We start from the raw sequence: 20,921 nt of genomic DNA on the forward strand, positions 1-20,921 counted from the left end.
TGTCATATTTCATAACGAAAGAAAAGTAAATAACTTTTACATAATTGTCCATTCAAGCAATGCATGGATTGTCAAAAGCAACATCCAGTGCTACCACGAATGGCCACATGTAACAGCAGCACCCGTGTTTGGTTTTCTTTGTTGTTATTTTTTTTTCTGGAGATCTTCGATAACCAAAGTGTTGAGGAAGGTTTGACTCGCCTACCTGCGACAGCAACTGCCAGACCTGCGCCCTTTGTCTCCCAGAGTGCCTGATCTAATTGCTGAGCTGCCAACAGAGCTACAGAGAGGAGGCTGAGGTAAAAAGAGCAGGTGTCCGACTCCACAACAAGATAAGAAGCACACATCATAGCTGCCTTCTGTCCCTATGGGCATGAAAAGATCAACGGTGAATAAAATGGATGAGCTCTCAGCTGGTCAGGAGCCAAACGGAACACAAACTCAGCAGTTTCATGTGCTTCAGTTAGATGAGGCTTAGAGCTGAAACACCGGACTCTATGGGTGCACTGGATGGATTTAAAATTGTGTGGATGCACAGAAGCAGAAACAAAAGTGGTAGGAAGAAAGAAGGTGGACTTGCCATTGTTGAGAATGAAAAATGGTGCAACACTGGACACATTACTATTAAAATTAAATCCCATTGGGATTAATGTGAATTTCCCATTGGGATTAATAAAGTATCTATCTATCTAAAGCACCGGGCCTGAATGTAGTGCTTTTATGGGGTGGGGGTGGGTTGCTTACAATCTTATTAAATGCTGAGTTTTCACATGCCATTGTGCTGATAGTTAATATCTCCCCTCGGCAGATGCAGCAATCACAACAGACACAGTATACTCTGTAATAAGCAAACTCTACTGACCATCCCCGTGCTTTCATCACAATTTTTGGGGTGTTTGACCCTGTTTCACTTTCATCCACCCTCACTGATTTTTGTAGCATTTTGTAGAGTGTACAGCAAAGGAAAACAAGACCCTAGACTTCTTGTGCGCCAGTATTAAAGAGGCATATAACTCTGGTGCTTTGCAAACTTTATGCCAATCAAACCATAATTTGTTACAGCTCATACCCACATATAAACTCATTGTCCAGCAGCTGCCAATTACCACTAGGACCATTCAGGAATGGACAAGAAAAACTGAGGAGGCTCTGAAAGACATCTTTGAGAACACTGAGTGGGAAATGCTTTGTGACTCACACTGCCAGGACACTGGGGGTCTCAGCCACTGTATCACAAATTATATCAACCTTTCTGTGGATAGTACAGTCCTCACAAAGGCAATGTACTGTTTCCCCAAAAACAAACGATGGATCGCAAAAAACCTGAAAGCCTAATGAATATGAAGAGAGCCTGTATGTCTGGAGATGAGGAGTTGCAGAGCACACAGAGGGCTGGACTGGCAAGAATGAGTCAAACCCGTTGAAGATCTGCTTCAGTTCATTGTCTCTGCTCTTGTTACCTTCCTCTGCATGTTTTACAGCTGCCAGTGATGATCCTCACCCCATTCCACACTTCCTTCATATTGTTTTGTTGTAACTTGTGGTCGCGTTTGTCTCTGTAATGGGCTTTCTTCTCACAGAGCTGACACTTCAGTTCTGACTGCACCACCTTGATTTCATCTCATCATCAGCAAAACAAAAGAGCTGCTGGTGGACTTCAGGCGCGCCAAAGAGCCTCAGAGACCAGTCGCCATTACAGAGGAGAACACAGAAGTCGTGCAGAGCTACGAGTAGCTGGGGGTTCACATAAACAACAAACCGGACTGGTCTGATAACACAGTGGCGCAGGTTAAGAAGGGCCACAGCACACCGAACATCCAAAAGAGACTCCGGGCTTTTGATGTATGAAGCAGTTGCGTCTGGGTGCTCTTAAAAATGGGACTCGACCACGTGAACTGAATCGAAGACACACACCAATGAACAAAAGCACGTGGGAGGCCACAGGGGGATTCACTCGAGCAAAGTCCGCAGCTGAGCTGAAGAACACGAACGCACCGCGCGCCTCTCACTCAAGTCGCGTGCAGTAAGTCTGAGTGGAGCGAATTAAAACTCATACATGCATAAAGTGCGCCCCCAAAACCCGAAGCACTTACCCTCCGTTTGTCGGCGATGGAAAACTTTCTAACCTCGTTGAAACCTCTGACTCATCCCCAGCAGTCTTCCTCTCGTGCAGTTGTCGCTACAATGCGGGGAAGCAGCGTAGCTTCAGTAGCCGTCGCCCTGGGTGACGTCAGCCGTACGCGACCATAGCTACACGTGACAGTTTGCTCAACAGTTGAAGGCGAAATTAAAACGTCGACTATGCGCCGGGAAACTTATCAGCTGTTCTATCTAATCATGCCATCCATAGAGGAGGTCTTTCTAGGATTACTATACATGTTCACATCCTTTTTAAAAAGACTTGTGATTTATGCCAATGCTTGGAGACTCCAATAATATCTACTTGCAGAGCCACAGCACCATACGTTATAGCGATTGTAGACATTAGTGATGGGCTGCTCGATACTGAGGTTTCGACACTGTGTCGATCTTTCGACGCACTGGAGTTCAAAGTACCGCTTCGAGGCTTGTTTCAAATGCGCCCGTCACGTGATTTTGAGGCACGCTAGCGTAATGACGTCATTGATATCTGCGCAGTCAGCAGTCGATTTGGTCACTTACTCGTTTGCTGAACTGCTTTAGCTCAAAGTGTAAAAGCAGTTGTTCTTGCCACAGCGATAAGGTGCGCTAACCCGAGTTCAAATACTAATTGGGACTCACATATGTTGACATAAGGACCTTGTATAAAACAGTTACGTAGTACTTGTCCGTAAGTTAACAAATATATTTTGGAGACATTATGAACGATTTACATGGGGCACCTTTTTCCTTGGTGTGGAATCGTGTCCACCTAGAATCTGTAACAAATTAATGAGCATATTTTGCGTAAGGTAGCACGTATTATAACAATCCAGAATCTATTCTACCCCATGTCGATCATATCAGAGAAGCTAAGAAACGCTTCACTAAAGCCGACGTGGTCATTACACCAGTATATGCGCAAGACACTCGTCATTAAACGTTTTTACTATTCAGTGATTCCCAGATGTGTAGCTGAGTTGTATTATTGATTTCCAAAAAACAATGTGAGTAAAAGTATCTGTTGCATAACTAATCACAACTGTCTTTAAAACAGAATCAATGCCATCCACAGTGTCTTCTGCAATTTTAGGAAAGCCTCGGGATTTCTGCGTTAATGAGACAAAAAAGTTGTAAAGAAACTTTGTAAATTCATCCAGAGGTGAACATAAAGATCACTCAAGTACTGACAAGAATGAGCAGCTGGATAAGCACATCTGGAGCCAAACTTTCAAAAAAGCACCTGACTTTGTCAGCAACATCCTTTCCTTCTGAATGCATCTTATCAAAGGCTGCGCCGGGGGGTAAATAAGTAATCTTACAAACTGCAGCACAACAGATAAATCATTGATGTAAATAAAATTATTGAAAGACTAAGCTTTTGTCGTTTCTGTATTCTTAAACCATCTTCCAGTTCCACAATCCCCCGCAGTCACTGTCACATGTAACGTTCCCTGCTCCTCACCTGTCTTGTTACCCAAAGCATCAACACTCAGTTTCATTCAAGGCTTTACTGTCCTTCCTTTCATAAACATAAAATAAGACACACATTCCCTCTACATACGTGTCCAATAATAATAGTAAACTGGCAAGAACGAGAAAAAGCACAAGATGGGAATATTCATGACAAGAGCCTCGGCATCAGGGTGAGGATGTGCCTTGTCACCCATTACGTGAGCTCGTCTGCCACCCTTCAGTTGTACTGGCACACGTTACATTGGGGGGCAAATGCAATGGAGAATACTGACAGTGTACACCTTCAGAAGTGGAATAAATCGACTGTATAAGTAGAACATTTCAGATAAACTATGAGTTTTGTTAATCATAAACAATGCAACATAACTATTATATGTGTTGTTACTTTTTATTTATTCTCACCAAACGTTACATATCTACATGGGAACTGAACGGGTAATATGTTTATAATCATTCTCACTAAAATACACTGTCAAAATATATTAATGAGCAAATTGAGACACATTGGCCTTTAGGAAATATCAAAAAGCGTGTGCGCTGTCATTTAGGACAGAATGCATTGTTAACGTCACGCACTCTCTACTGACGCGATGTCACGAAAAAAAAGAAACAGCGCAGTCCATGCAAACTCATATCCTCCTTGATTTATGACCTTATGATTAATTGTCAATATCAAATCAATAAAGTCATTTTAAGAAGATAACAAGTCTGCTATAGTCAGTTCATTTAACGCTCCTTTTAAAAAGTTTGCTTATACAGAATATAAATCAGAATCTCAATGATACGGGACTCGCGAGTAGTAACTAATAATATGTGACACTGAGAAATTATAATTCCTAATAACGGGAACAAGTAAAAACTATGACTTCCTAAAACAGACACTGTAAACGTAGGCATTTTAATAAATAATTTAGGAGACTTGTGTGTGCATTTCAATACCAATTTAAGAACTACGTAGGCTACCTGTTGTACTATAAACGCTACCTCAAGCAGCACTTAACAGTAAATAGTCTAACAGGACAATGACTGACTGAAACGAAGATGCTGCGCCGCTACAATAAAGGGTCACGCTGTCATTCTGCATGTTTAGAAGGCGCTGATTGGCTGAAACTGTTTATAGCGAATTGTCTCAAATTGTAAGTGCCGTATAGCGATCAGAAACGAAAAGACACATTTAGGCATGCTGGACAGTAGTTTGTTTTTCTACAATACAAATTCAGTACGACACCAGGGTCTCCAAACACACAAATATGAAGCTTATTACGTTTTACAGTGAAACTCTTTACATAATATAATAGGGACGAGTGCCCCCTGCTCGACTATGGCGGCCTAACCTTCCCTCGACAGCTCGATTCGCTCGCTATCCATCCAAGTTCGAAAATATTGTTAAACTAGTCATTTAGCCCGTTACAATAACGGGCGCTAGAACAGTAGTGCATAAACATTAGTAGGAACAGTCTATATTAAATGGCAAGGGACCTTGACCTCATTCTTTTTGTTGGTCGTATTTTTCTTTCTTTCAGCCTTTCTTTTCTTGATGTTTACTTTCTGAGCTGACCGTTCTTCGTGGGCTGCCGTCGTGTATTGTGTGTCTTTAATTTTCTGTGACAGTAATACTGTCTTGTACGTCCGCTGGCTTGTACGTCCTTAATATACCTTTAATTTTCTCTGGCGGTACACTGTAAAAAGTAGTGTGTTAAAATTACTTAAAAAAAATAAGGCAACAAATTACAAGCAATATTTTTGAGTAGATTTACTCTACTGAACTATTGAGTATACTTAATATATTAATTTACTCAAATTTACCTAAAATAAATGAGTTTGACTAAATATAAGTAGTAGCAAAAATAAGTTTTTTTGCTCAGATTTTCATTTGAGTTACACACAAAAAAAAAAAGTAATAATCCAACATTCTGTGCTCCACAGTAATGACTATAACAAACAAATGATAAAATTGCATATATCTTGATTTATTCAAACATACCCAGATAGTCAAACAAACTGAGTTATATTTTCAAATTTAAACATTTGATACTTGAGCACCAGGAACCTTTGCCAGAAATCTCTTTTGAAATTAAACAAACTTTTATCTTTAAGGAGATTGCATGACTTTTTAAAATTTCTTCAATTTTCTGTGTATTAACCACTGTTTTGGTAATAGATGTTTAGCAACTTTAACATTATAATATGACAAATGTATCTTTCCATCCTCCTAAAACCAATACATTCGATGATACATTAAATTGGTGTTGATTAGTTGAATATTTCAGTGAAAAAACTATCCATTAAACTTAACATTCCTTTTCAAATTGAACATAAGAAAACTGACAAAATGGATATCTTAATATCCAAAGAATCATCCTAAATAACACAATTACTACCAAACTTGTATTAGAAGTGCCCGAATGGCCCACAATTTTCCACAACCACTAGCAGAGCTTATCTGGCTAATCAGAAAAATCAAAAATCCATTGAAACCCCAAATGTAATGTAATTTAAGAAAAACTAGGGTCTTGGTAGATCTTGATAGGGTCTGCCACTGTACAGTTGTAAGACAGGTTTCTTTATCTGATTAAAAACTATGTCAACTTGATTAAATGGAGCAGGACTTTGTGTCAACAAAAATTTTAAGCAGCATTTTCTTGAAGTACCCTGTGATATAAAATCACACATACACATTTCAGAAGAGAACACATTTCAGACATTTTGAATGAAATAATCCTATTGCACAACTCTTTATAACAAAATAAGAGTATTGCTTCTCCATAAACACATTAATGTTAATTGGTGCTGAACTGGGCACAGAAGTCATAACAAAGGCAAGAAATAGTCAATATAATACTTTTAGACTAAAAGTTTGTTCTTAAGAGCCTGCACTTTGGAGGAGAGATTTGAATTGTCCAGATTCAAAAAGAGCTTCTGAAACACCTCAAAAGTATATTTAAGCTCTTTTGGGTAGCTGAGGTTTAGTGCATAAGTCAAACCTAGAAGTATGGAGGAAGCCTTGGCCACACTTCCAAGATTAGTCATAACCTGGGTACCCTCCAGGACAATGCCGACGTCCTCTGGGCTTTCACCCTCTCTGATCACATATATTTTCATCACATGCTGGGTGAGGTCCTGCAATATACTGGTTCTTTCAGCATCCTATAAAAAAAAAAAAAAAAAATCAGGAACCAGCTTTTGAAAATGTGTGAAAATAAAATGGGACATATGCATTTTAAATTGACATACTGTAATTAATATAAGGATGCACAATATTCAATAATATTCAATGGTTCATTAAGTTTCCATACTTGCCAGCTGAATACACAGTGGTTTATCTTCAGTTTAAGGTACAATATTTATTTTATATGTTGCTGGTTAGAAGGAGCTATTATACTGTAATGGAAAACAGCAAACTACTATGTACAATCCCCAGTGATCCCACAGCTTTCAACTTACTTGGTAGTATTTAATGAGGTCATCTACTTTCTCACCCAGATAATCAACCAAACAACATAAAACTTCTCGCTTCCTCTCAATGGGAGAATTGTTTGAAATCTAGAATAAGACAGAATATTGAACTCAACTACATGCAATTCAGTTTTTTTCAAACAGACACTACATTTTATAAAGAACTAGTGAATGAGAAACAAATATATACACCTCATATTTTCCTATTGGACTAAATACATATTATTTTGTTGTTTGCTATTTTATTCATATAGTCAATTAGAAAACAAACTATGCAATTTTTAACAGAACAGATTTTCTTTTTTCAGATTTTTGCTGCAAAAAGCATTTTTATATTTTGTCATTTTAAGTAAGTTTTAAGTCAGTCATTTCCCAACCTGCTATATCCCAACACAGGGTCACGGGGGTTTGATGGAGCCAATCCCAGCCAGCACAGGGTGCAAGGCAGGAAACAAACCCAGGGCAGGGCGCCAGCCCACCGCAGGGCACACACACACACACCAAGCACACACTAGGAACAATTTAGGATCGCCAATGCACCTAACCTGCATGTCTTTGGACTGTGGGAGGAAACCCACGCAGACACAGGGAGAACATGCAAACTCCTAAATTTTAAATAAATCTTTCAAGTGTTTAATTTAAGAGTACCTGATGAAGTTTTGTCATTTGGATCTGTAATCTTTGTCCAAGTGCTCCTCCCTTGCTATGAAACATGAATAATAATTTTGGAGTATATTGGTCCAACATCAGCATAAATGATGGTTTTAAATGTAGAGTTGTGATCCTCTGAAATTCTTCATTGAGCTGAAAGACAGAGAAAAAACATTTATCCTAGCAGTATTAAGAGGAGAAACTAATGCTGGACAGGGTGCCAGCTGGCACAGTAATAAACATACAAATAAATAAATATAAAACTGTGTGCATAATTAAGTCTCACATGTCATTCAAGAAATGTTATCTAACATTTATGGCATAATATATTCCTACTTATCATGAAGAGGACTATATTTACTCAATAGCTCATAGACACTAATGTGACAAAAGGAACTTTAACTGAAGTATATAAAGTCTATGAGATTCCTTATGAACAGTAAGTGCTGTTTCAGTACTAATGACTAACCTCATCTGTATCAAAAAGAGCAGGCCATCTCTCTTTAACATCTTGAACACTGGGGCACAGGTTAACAACTTCATTTCTTCTTTGTGCGAATGTTTTTGCCATTTTATCTTTCCGTACAGAGTTGTTGTTCTTCTTTTGTGTTTCATTCAGTAATTGTATTCTCTCTTCCTCCATGCTTTCCTCATTTTCTCCTGCAGGGTAAGGTGGCAGGTAGTTGACCTCTGCTTTTCTAGCTTTTTAAATATTTTTTGCTGACTTCCTGTCTTCTGGATGTTTATGTTTGAGAGAATTGCAGGTGACCTCTGGAACGCCGAAGGCTCTCAGCTTAGTTCTAAAGTTGCCCATCTTGTATTTGATACTGGTCTGCCAGCCATAATACCCAGAATAAGAGCCAGGCTCTTTTAAACAAGGATGTCTTCTTATAAGAGCTTCTGCAACTGCAGAAATCTGTGCTGCTGTTGGATACACTGTGTATGTATGAATGAACTGCGCCAATTTTTCTAGTATGTCTGTTTTCACTTTTGGCATAGTCAAGAGTGTGCCATCCTTCATATAAGCCTCATTTGCCCTTTCAAGTACTATCTCTGTTTCAGGGGCAAAACATGGGATTTTGAAATCCTTTGGCCATGGTAATCTGTCTTGAGTACTTCTTGAAGGCAGTTCAACAGTATCTTGTGAGGTTGTTGAAGCCGTATCATCAGAGATATTGTTAATTTTTTCTTCTGGGGAATATACATTCAGAATTATGGGAGCAAGTTGCACAACTTTTATTGTGTTTTTGTGCTTAATTTGGTTAGTGGAAATCAGGGAGAAGTTGTCTGAAAATTCAGAGTCTAGATATTGAATGCTGAAATCCCCCGTTAATCCAAATTCTTCTTTTACTGCGATATTCAGTTCTTCCACTGTAGGTGGTATTCCAGTGGGAAATGTTAACTTTCTGAAATCATGATCAAAGATCACTCTAAGCGCTGCAGGCTCCATATCACCTATGAACCTAAAAGTTATGAAAATAGAAATGATTAAAGACATGTGTATCCTAAACCTTTTAGGGACAGTTTACATACAGATGTACAAGATCAGCATGTTTAGGTACTGTGTTTGAATTGTGAAGATCTTATAATGGGTGTTCTGTACTCAGAAAATTTACAATCTTACTAAAACCTCTATACTAACTGCTCAAAAATAAATAAGACAAGTTAAATGTTTTACAATTGTATGTCAGGAAAATATACTCAAATCAAAAGAGCAGTTACTATAAATATGAGATATTTTATTGCACTGGCTAAAATCAGCAGCAAATGTAACGTTTCAGAGTAACCATGCGCTTTCCTGCCACATTATAAGCTGTAAGTGGGTAAACATCAGCAAGATTCTGTGGCTCCACAAGAATTATTTTACCAGAATATTCAAGCTGATATGACCTAAAATGCTCATGATACCAGGCATTCAGAGTCTTCACAATGAAGCTGATATTATTTTCAGAGACAAGTATCTGAACTATTTCTACAAAATCAGGAAGACCTCCAGTACAGCCATATGGCAAGATCATTCCAGAAGTGTATCTTGTCCTATAGTGGGATACGGCCTTGGATAAGTTAACAGGTGATAATGCTGATGATTTTCTTATTGCTTTCTGTATGTCTACATGTAGCATTTCTAAAGGCATTGTTGAAACTTTAGTAACACACACTTCAGGTTTCATCACATTTGCATGAACGTGGTAGGCCATCATTAACTGATGCTTCATTGATAATGACAGCAATACATTTTTGAAATTGTTAGTATGCCTTACTACTTGCTTAAAAAACCTATGTTTGGCCTCAAAACGCATTGTCCACAAACCAGCTAAAGGACCAAAGGCTTCTATCTTTCCAGGGTAGTGTTCTAGAAAATGATGCTTGGGGGTCAACTGCTGATGAGGAAATAATTCTAAAAATCTATAGCGATGTTCAGATATTTTAGAATCAAGATAAGTTATACTTTTCTCATTGTGGACAGGGGCTACTACTAGCTCAACTATATCCTTTAAGATCATTAGAATCTGCCATGCTGGCTCATCTGAAGGCACTTTTGATCCCATAATAAAGGGCAAAAACCTTATTAAGGCCCAGTTCTCATGTGCATTTCCACCAATATTTTTTCGGTTGGCAAAATTTAATGGGATTGACTGGGGTGAATTTGTTTTATCATTCCACTTAAAAGGAAAATGTTTGATTGCATCATTAAATTCAATTAAAGTAAAGTATTTCTTCTGGAAGAGAACGGTAAGGCACAATGCAAATTCCAATGGAATTATGCCTTCAAAAAGATCATGTAGCACATCAGGTGGGTAGCCACGGACAAAATGAAAATGATTTAGTTTTTCTGTCAGTGGGCACGCTCTTTTAACACCAAATGAATGTAGCAAGGTAGGATTTTCCTTTACAGCTTGAATATGAACAGCATAAGTTTCCTTTGTACGAGGTGAAAAAGCTCCTGAACGCACTTCTTTTTTATGATATTCCTGATGAAGACCAAGGCAGAATCTACATACATAGGACCCAGAGAAACTTTCAACAAGCCCACTAATTGAATGAGCACCAAGATTGTCTGCTACAACACAATGCACAGTTCCTTTGACATTTCTACCAAAACCTGAAACATAAACCCCTTCCTGCTCCAAGACAGACAAATCTTTTAAAAGTGGTTTTAGAACTACTTCATAGCCAAAGTTTTTCACATCTTCAGCCTTGAACAGAAGAGCTACGTTTATTGATGTTAATGTAGATCGCAATTCTGATGGAACATTTGCCAAAACCCAGTACACAGTTGTTATTTTATGTTTCTTCCGAGAAGTTCCAAGTGGGTTACACACTTCAAAATCATCAATATAAAGAATAATAGACATTTTTAACTCTTCTCCAATATAAAAATAATTTTCCTTGAAATTTCTGCCATCATAAAATGATTCAAACTTTGAAGACGTACTTAAACGTTTTTTTTAATATATCTTCGGTAAGACCTTTATTATTCATGATTAGCTGTAAATTTTGAAGAAAAGGTACATACTGAAAGCTTCTGTTCTCACTAGCACTAAGGATGTACTCTACTGGTTCAACAACTTGTAAATGCTCCCTAAAATACTGTCTTCTTTTAAATGCAGAGGAAAGGAGACCATCTTCTCCAAATGCCTTGCTAATCAGATTGAGTTCACATAATTCTTCTACTATTGTTGTGATACTATCTTCATCAAGGGTGCATTTATTCTTTTGCAAGTTTGATACAACAATGTTTCTTGTAATTTGAACTGATGCTGAACTTGATATAAACTGCAGTTCATCCACTAAATCATGAATACATTTGGTGGAAACATTATAGATACTTTCTAACTTCAGCATCAGAAGGCCAATCTTCTGCAAAACACAATCTGATGCATCTTTCTGATTAATATAATATAAACTTGGGCCTTCATTGTCTTTATCTTCTGAAACAAAAAAGGCACTTATATTTGGCTGAACGCTAGCTTGGTTATTGTAGATGTTAATCACATCTTCCTTAAAATCTTTAAATAAATGTGGATTATGCTTTCTGCTTTTATGAGTGACAAATGTTCCATATATATTTGTCCTGAAATTACATCCATCAAAAACACATTCCACTGTTTCATTGCTTTTTAGATGTTTTCCAATATGTTGAAAGTACTCCTTCTCTGAGGAAAAATGAGCACTGCAAACTTTGCAAGTAAAAGAAAGTGGCACTCCAGGCTCTATGGATGTTTCTGCTACATGGTATCTTGATAAATGTGTGCGAAGGGCATTCCATGTTTTAAAAGAGCAAGGGCAATTTGAATGCAGACAAGGTAAATGACTTCCATGTGCTAATGTCCCATGATGTAGCCTGTAATGCTTCAGGAGATCTCCTCTTTTGGGTAAAATTAGTGTGCACATCTTACATGGCCACCTCATGATCTTACACCTATGATAAAACAGGCACAGCCAACTTAATAACCCCATGATAAAACAATGAGTAACAGACAACAACAGCCATTTTACACTGATAATCAAGTCAAGTTATCCATATTACTAACCGAGAATGCTAAACCGGATGATGGACGCAGGCACATCCGGCCATGGGCCGTAGCTGCAAAAAGACGTACTGCGCAGGCGCAAAAAGAGTCCGCGAGAGTCGGAGAAAGGCGGAGAAAAGAGGGCGACAAAGGCGGATGAGGGGCTGCGAGTGGCGGACAAGACCACAGAAAAAAGGAGTGAGCACATACAAAAAGGAGAAATGAGGCGCAAAGTCAAACGCAGGAAAAGCACGAAACACATTGCACACGAAACTAGACCCGAAAAAAAAAAAAAAAGAGGCTCGCGCACAACAGCAAGGCACCCCCCCCCCCCCCCCTACAGGCACCGGACGGGACACACACCAAGAGGGGGATTCAACAAGCCCATGGAACACAAAAAGAAAGAAGACGCTCGCGCGACAACAATCCTCACCCTCCCCCCCCACACACATCCATAAGAAGTGACACCCAAAGCCACATATTCTAAAGTGAACATCAACACCTTCACACTAGACAGCATAGGTGTCAGCATTGGTGGATCTCCTTACAATAAAGCACTATTAACCGTTCAACTGCAGAAAAAGAAACATATTAACAGTGACTGCGATCCTTCTTATTACTTATCCATATTTCGCATGCTGAGAAAGAAACAAGTCATGAATACACGGTCACGGGTACAAAACGAAAAGGAAAGGATAACAGCAACAAACACACGAACACGAAAGAAACAACAAAATAGACGGCTATGCAGCATTGGTGGATCTCATTACAATAAGGCACTATTAACCGTTCAACCGCAGAAAAGGCTCCATATTAACAGTGAGTGCAATACTCCTTATTACTTATCCATATTTCTAAAAGAAAAACTGTCTCGACTCCAAAAATGCAAAGCTCAACTAAAGCTTCTAACTAACGATGTACCTAAAAGTAAAAACTTTATGAACTGCATTAGATCCTACAATGGTTCATTTGCTTTTGCATATACCGGAGTAAATATCAGGCCACCAAAAGGCAATGGCCCATACTACGTTCGCATATGTGCACAAATACTGCATCGCATTGGAACAGTGCACCCTGAAACAAATCAACAACGCAAATATGCACAAATCTACATCCTAGATCCACATGACGCAAACTATCAATCAAAGTGCTGCATCGCAACAGGCACGGATTCAAAACGAAACACCTCCCGTCTCAGACATACGTTAATGGCAGCGAAGGCTACAACGGGCTTCTCACACAGCACAGGCAAATCGATTACAGCTCCAAAACAACACGTCCCAAATACTACACATGCAACAACGCGCCTCTCAAACGGCACAAGCAAAAACATACACCAGGAAAATTCATTCGGATTAATGAATGTCATTTGCAATCATTGTCATTCAGTTCACTTCCCTGAAGAAACAACTGGCAATACAAGTTATACATTTACACGTTGTTGTCAAAAGGGTCAAATTAGACTGCCTTCTTTACATTCATATACTGAATATCTACAGAAGCTTATAACTGACGATGTACCTGAAAGTTAAATCTTTATCAACTGCATTAGATCCTACAAATCGGTATCCACTATGAACATTAACGGTGGCACTGCACGTGACATCCGTCTTGAAAAAATGTTGTTTATTGATGAATGTTCAATGACATGAAGTCACTTACTCAACACCATTCATAATCTTCTACAAACGTTTATGAATAATAATATTCGATTTGGAGGAAAGGTACTTTTATGAGGAGGAGATTTTAGACAGTGATTAGCTATTCTTCCAGATGCCCATGCACTCAGCTATTGTTCAGTGCACCTTAAAATATGCAGACAATTGGCATTGCTTTCAAAAGATATAGTTAGTAAAAAAGATACGATGTCCAGAACCAGATCATAACAATTGCTTATTACAACTGAGAGATGGTACACTCACCAATACAGCTGGACTTCAGGCACATATTATTACAATTCCTCAAGCCTTATCTGCGACAACTTAGTTACAGAGACATTTGGAACAGCAATCTCATTAGACCAAATGCCCCTTTTAACACAACGCACTATATTATGTCCAAAAAATATTAATATGGAAAACATTAATACCCAAGTCATTCCATTACTTCCTGGAGAGACACAACTCTTTCTAAGCTCTGACAAACTTGACTCTGATCACAACAATAACCATCTTAAATGACCTTACAAGTTCTGAGCTGGAATTACCTTTTACACTTAAACGGCGTGTACAAAGAAATTTTCAAATAAACCTTTACACTGTGCCACACACTTTATTGTTTGATTTCTATTTGCATCATCTACACTGTCACACTATTCTATATCTCATTCATACATCACGCTCTTTGTCATTCCCAACACCAGGGGTTGGCGAGCGAAGCGAGCAGGGGGCAGAGCCCCCTAGTTCATTCAGAAAATGACTTCAATCTAATTTTTAAGCATACATGAGAAGCTATAGCATTAGAAAATGGGCAATGCAAAAAAAAAAAAAAAAATCAAAAATATGAACAGATGCACCTTACTAATAATTAATCGTAATCACAGCACTTTTACAGAAAAACAAAACAAAAAAAATTGAAGGTGTTCTGACTGATAACCTATAGACTTATTGACACAGAATAAGCCAACTTCATAGATTTTTAAAAAATGACTATAAATCCAAAAGTATTAGGTAATAAAATGACGGTGGCTATATTTAAAATTATTTTAAATTAAATCAAATATCTGTGGATGAAGTGTAACTAATGCAAATTTAGATTTGTTTAAGGCAGGAGAAAGTAAAATCTTTATAATTAAAAATGATTCAAATGATTCTTGGGTACAGGCATGTCTTGATAATATTTTTTGCTTATATGAATGCATTATATTAAAATCATTCAGTTGATTATCCAAATAATGCACTGAAGTGGGAGTGAATAACTAATTGACCAAATATTACTTTCTTATATATTTAGAATTATACTGCAAGGCTTGACATTTCTTACAGTGACCTTTACATGAAAACTCTTGTGGTGAAACTAGAAATAGATAACAAAAATAAATATATAAGTATATTAAGAAAGAGATTTTTTGCAAGCAACAAACAACGACACGCTAGTAGTTCATTATGACAATTGCCACGGCATATGCTCTAACATTCTAACCTTCAAGTGAAAAGAAGGTTTTTTTTTTGCTTACTTATACAAAAAGTATTTCTAAATTAAGTAATGCCCCTGGAATGAGAGGTACACGGCAAAGAAAAGGAGAGCGTGAAGTGAGTGAAATCCTGTGGCCTATACGCAAGCACAAACGGTTAAATGAAGGCCCGCATTTTTCAGTGAAAATCGAGAAATAAAATAGGACGTAGAAAATCGCAAGTTTTTTTTTTCATCGCGAGAAAAATAACCAGAAAATACAAGACCTATGCAGAACACAAATTAAATAAGAGGTCAAATAAAACTGTGACGGTTAGGCAAAAATTTTGTTAATATTTATTTACAGGCCGTAGTTTAGGACAAATGCCATATCGTTCTCAAACTTATCTCAAAGTGCCATTTTCTTTTTCTGTGTAAAATGGTAATTTTAAACAATAAAAAATATATATGAACATACGTAGCTTTCCGAGAAATATGTTTGCTTTTTAAAGGAAACTAACGAGGAAGGTTGTTAAAAAGACGCTTGCCACGCTTTACACATAAAGGGAAAAGGTTTGATGAAAACAACAAGTGCTTACATCTGTAACTAACCAAATGAAATACTAGTTATTCATTACAGGATTTAAATGCTTTATACTTACACATTCGTAGTAAAAACACTCTTGTTATGAATAAATGTTAGAGGTGAATGCGTTGTTGTTGAGACATCGAGTGAGCGGAAGTGCAGTATCATTAAATTTAACTTAACTTAAATGTGTTAAATTCACAGTACACTTTTTTACTTTGAATAAGTTATAAAAAATGTTTAAATTTAAAAAAAATAAGTTACATTTATTCTTGATTTTTTTACTGAATTGGAATTAAATAATCAATAAAAAGGGTAAAAGTCGTTTTTTTAATTAAAGTAACAATTTTTTTGCTTATATTTAGCTAATTTTTTTAATTATTTTTCACACATGCGAGATTTATTTTTTACAGTGTAGTTTGTTTTTCTACAATACAAATTCAGTACGACACCAGGGTCTCCAAACACACAAATATGAAGCTTATTACGTTTTACAGTGAAACTCTTTACATACACAATATAATTAGGGACGTGTGCCCCCTGCCCGACTACGGCGGTCCAATCTTCCCTCGACAGCTCGATTCGCTCACTATCCGTCCAAGCTGAAAATATTGTTAAATGGAGGAATTGATAAAAACCTTTAACAAGTGGAGGATCGACAACGCGAACCGCTGGTGTTTTTACCGAGAGACAGTTGCGATACCATTGAGCCACCTAATCAGGATAATCAACGAGCTTCGCACAACTGAACTACTACTACTGTTCTTACTGTGGTGGATGTGGAAATATGTTGTTTGACATATGCACGTTAAATTGGTTTAATTGACACCAGAGTATCATTGTTGTATTCTCCTAATGAAGACAAAAAATTATATTTATAGATGTATACTATATGACGTATGGTTTTGAACAAAATTAAGCGTTCCATAAAAAGGTTGCACGATTTAACTAATCTTTTTATATATATATAAAGTTGATATATGACAATATATCTTTGACACTATGTATCAGACAAAGGAAATCACAGCAAACCACAAGAACAATAATTACTTCTCAGCAACTACCTGAATTGTAGTTTAACTATATTAAGTGAAGTGTGTAATGTCAATACGAATTACAAAATATAACTAGAGAGTTAAGTGTCAGATAGACTCTCAAAATATAGACGTCAATGCCTTTGAGTGTGCTGAGGCTTCACAAAGATTCAGTAACCAGTGACCATGTCTGCTCGAGACTTAAAAGCCCTATCATGATCCAATCTCTGTACTACGCATGTCTGAGGCTTCAGAGCTCCGTCATGAGCTCAGTACTACGCATGTCTGAGGCTTCGAAGCCCGCCATGACGCAATTTAAGTACTACGCATGTCTGAGGCTTTGAATCTGCTCGACGCTTCGAAGCCTCAGTTAACCCAGTGCGCATGTCTGAAGCTTCGGAGCTCTGTCATGATCTCAGTACTACGCATGTCTGAGGCCTCAAAACCCCGTTTGAAGCTCGTCATGATGCAATCTCAGCACTACGCATGACTGAGGCTTCAGAGCTCTGTCATGATGCAATCTTAGTACGCATGTCTGCTCAGTGCTCTAACCAAGCTTGATGATTCCAGTGTGCATGTCTGCTTGGTGCTGACGAGCTCCAGTTTGAAGTACATATGACATCAACAGAGTTCAAAAACTCCACAGAATGTTTGTGGATGATCCATACATGTTAAATGATTGTGCCCGATAATACTTTGTGGCAAAAAATAAAATTATAAATTATACATCGTACAAATGCTGACTTGTAGAATGCATAATGCTGCTCTCATAAATATCCATTCTTCACCTCATGCAATGTTTTCATGCAACACTGAACGTATGTTATATAGTACACATCTATATATAATTGTTTTTGTCTTCATTACATACATACATACATACATACATACATACATACATACATACATACATACATACATACATACATGCGCCGCCGTGAGTGGCAGCCTTTTCAGCAGCTCCGTGTATGACTGTATATGTATGTGTACTTTTCTACTTTTATTTTTCTATTTTTATTTATTGATCACTCCTACCACTTTATTTTATGTGGATTCCTTCCCTGGACACACTTACTTTTACAACGTGGGCATGGATTTTAACACGCCGAGACTCGCCTATTCAAGTACTCAACTTCGGGCGCTGAGAACAAATGCCAGTGCCGGTGTGGTTCCATATTTACCCGACGAGGTAAGAAGGCGGTATCGTGGCAGCAGAGCCGGCACTAAGCTAAAAAAGAAGCGGCTTGCGAGAAAGTGGCGTTTCAAGCCTTCGGTGCCTTCTGTGATTCTGGGGAATGTAAACTCAATCTCAAATAAGATCGACGAACTGGCTGCGCTGGTGAAAAATGTAAGGACCTACAGAGAATGCAGTTTGTTGTGCTTCTGCGAAACGTGGCTAAATAACACCATCCCAGATGCCAACGTGGAGCTATCCGGGTTTAGCACAGTTAGAGCGGACAGAGATGCAAGTACCTGTGGTAAGCACAAAGGAGGAGGACTCGCTCTCTATGTTAATACACGGTGGTGTCACTCTGGACATGTTAACGTCAAAATCTCCACTTGCTGCAGGGACATCGAACTGTTGGCCGAAAGTTTACGTCCCTATTTGCCCAGAGAGTTTGGACATGTCATTGTTGTTATTGTATACATTCCTCCTCGGGCAGACGTGGAGTCAGCGAGTGACATCATCCATTCCGCTGTTGCTAAGTTACAAACGCAGCACCCTGAGGCGCTTGTGCTAATCGCTGGAGACTTTAACCATGTGACGCTGGACAAAACATTACCTGCATTCTCCCAGTATGTGGACTGTAACACCCGGGGAAATAAGACTATTGATTTACTGTATGCAAACGTTAAAGACGCATAAAGCGCCACCCCGCTGCCTGCGCTTGGGAAAGGAGATCATAACCTGGTTCAGCTTCAGCCTCACTATAAACCAAAAGTTAGAGTCCTACCTACAACCACACGATCATTCAGGAAGTGGACCCTGGAGGCTGAGAATACTCTGAGAGAACTTTTTTGGAACTACAGACTGGGATATCCTGCAGGGATCTCATAATGAGAACATTGAGGAAGTTGTTGACTGCACTACTGACTACATCAACTTCTGTATGGACATTGTAGTTCCAGTAAGAACAGTACGCTGCTATGCTAACAACAAGCCATGGATTACAAGTGACATCAAGGGCCTTTTGAATCAGAAGAAAAGGGCTTTTAAAGACGGTGATCAGCATGAGCTCAAGCGCGTGCAGAAGGAACTCCGAGTCCAACTCAGGGCGGGCGAAGGAGCAGTACAGGAGAAAGCTGGAGCAGAAGTTGCAGAATAACAGGATGAAGGAAGTGTGGGATGGGATGAAGATCATCACTGGCTGCAGCTCGAAGCGGGGTACCACCATTGAGAGAGACGTGAAGAGAGCAAACCAAATGAACAACTTTTTTAACAGGTTTGACCACCCTAACCCACTCTCACCTCGGAGTACTGCACCCTCCACACATCCTTCTGCTGATACCAGCATAGGAAAAAACATCCCCACCCATAATAACAACAGCGCAAGTGAGCAGAGAGCTGAGGAGACTCGTGCCAGCAAAGCAGCGGGTCCAGATGGAGTATCGCCACGACTGCTGAAGGTCTGTGCATCGGAGCTGGGGGGGTCCTCTACAGCGCATCTTCAACCTGAGCCTGGAACAGGGGAGAGTCCCGAGGCTTTGGAAAACAGCTTGTATCACCCCAGTCCCAAAGGTATCACGTCCTAGTGAGCTGAATGACTTTCGGCCTGTTGCTCTGACATCACATGTGATGAAGACCATGGAGAGGCTGCTGCTTCACCACCTTAGGCCACAGGTTCAACACGCCCTTGACCCTCTGCAGTTTGCATATCAGGAGAAGGTGGGAGTGGAAGATGCCATCATCTATATGCTACACCGATCCCTTTCTCACTTGGACAGAGGCAGTGGTGCTGTAAGAATTATGTTTCTAGACTTCTCTAGCGCCTTCAACACAATCCAACCTCTGCTCCTTAGGACAAGCTGACAGAGATGGGATTAGATTCATACCTAGTGGCATGGATCGTGGACTATCTTAAAGACAGACCTCAGTATGTGCGTCTTGGGAACTGCACGTCTGACATTGTGGTCAGCAACACAGGAGCGCCACAAGGGACTGTACTTTCTCCGGTCCTGTTCAGCCTATATACATCGGACTTCCAATACAACTCGGAGTCCTGCCATGTGCAAAAGTTCGCTGATGACACTGCTATCGTGGGCTGTATCAGGAATGGGCTGGAGGAGGAGTATAGGGACCTAATCAATGACTTTGTTAAATGGTCCGACTCAAACCACCTACACCTGAACACCAGCAAAACCAAGGAGCTGGTGGTGGATTTTAGGAGGCCCAGACCCCTCATAGACCAGTGATCATCAAAGGTGACTGTGTGCAGATGGTGCAGACCTATAAATATCTGGGAGTGCAGCTGGATGATAAATTAGACTGGACTGCCAATACTGATGTGCTGTGCAAGAAAGGACAAAGCCGGTTATACTTCCTTAGAAGGCTGGCTTCCTTCAACATCTGCAATAAGATGCTGCAGATGTTCTATCAAACAGTTGTGGCGAGCGCCCTCTTCTACGCAGTGGTGTGCTGGGGAGGCAGCATTAAGAGGAAAGATGCCTCACGCCTGGACAAACTGGTGAGGAAGGCAGGCTCTATTGTTGGCATGGAGCTGGACAGTTTAACATCTGTGGCAGAGCGAAGGGAGCTCAGCAGGCTCCTATCAATTATGGAGAATCCACTGCATCCATTAAATATGTCATCTCCAGACAGAAGAGCAGCTTCAGCGACAGACTGCTGTCACTGTCCTGCTCCACAGACAGATTGAGGAGATCGTTCCTCCCCCAAACTATGCGACTCTTTAATTCCACCAGGGGGGGTAAACGTTAATATTTAACATTATACATAGTTATTGTCTGTTTTTTTCA

At 39.2% G+C, this 20,921-nt stretch overlaps 3 protein-coding genes across 3 annotated transcripts in view; 2 read left to right on the forward strand and 1 right to left on the reverse strand.

Moving 5' to 3' along the window:
- The window catches only part of LOC114642086 (zinc finger protein 664-like), a 396,955-nt gene extending 394,761 nt beyond the window's left edge, over positions 1-2,194 (reverse strand). Inside the window, exon 1 of the mRNA XM_051921852.1 lies at positions 2,094-2,194. The gene's annotated coding sequence lies outside the window, so the exon portion shown is untranslated. The remainder of the gene's footprint in view (positions 1-2,093) is intronic.
- The window catches only part of LOC114643402 (zinc finger protein OZF-like), a 719,868-nt gene that overhangs the window by 469,964 nt on the left and 228,983 nt on the right, over positions 1-20,921 (forward strand). The window lies entirely within an intron of this gene.
- LOC114642003 (zinc finger protein OZF) overlaps positions 1-20,921 on the forward strand; it is a 1,360,360-nt gene that overhangs the window by 188,145 nt on the left and 1,151,294 nt on the right. The window lies entirely within an intron of this gene.

The sequence above is a fragment of the Erpetoichthys calabaricus genome (assembly GCF_900747795.2).
Source record: "Erpetoichthys calabaricus chromosome 1 unlocalized genomic scaffold, fErpCal1.3 SUPER_1_unloc_27, whole genome shotgun sequence".
In the NCBI taxonomy this organism is placed as follows: domain Eukaryota; kingdom Metazoa; phylum Chordata; class Cladistia; order Polypteriformes; family Polypteridae; genus Erpetoichthys; species Erpetoichthys calabaricus.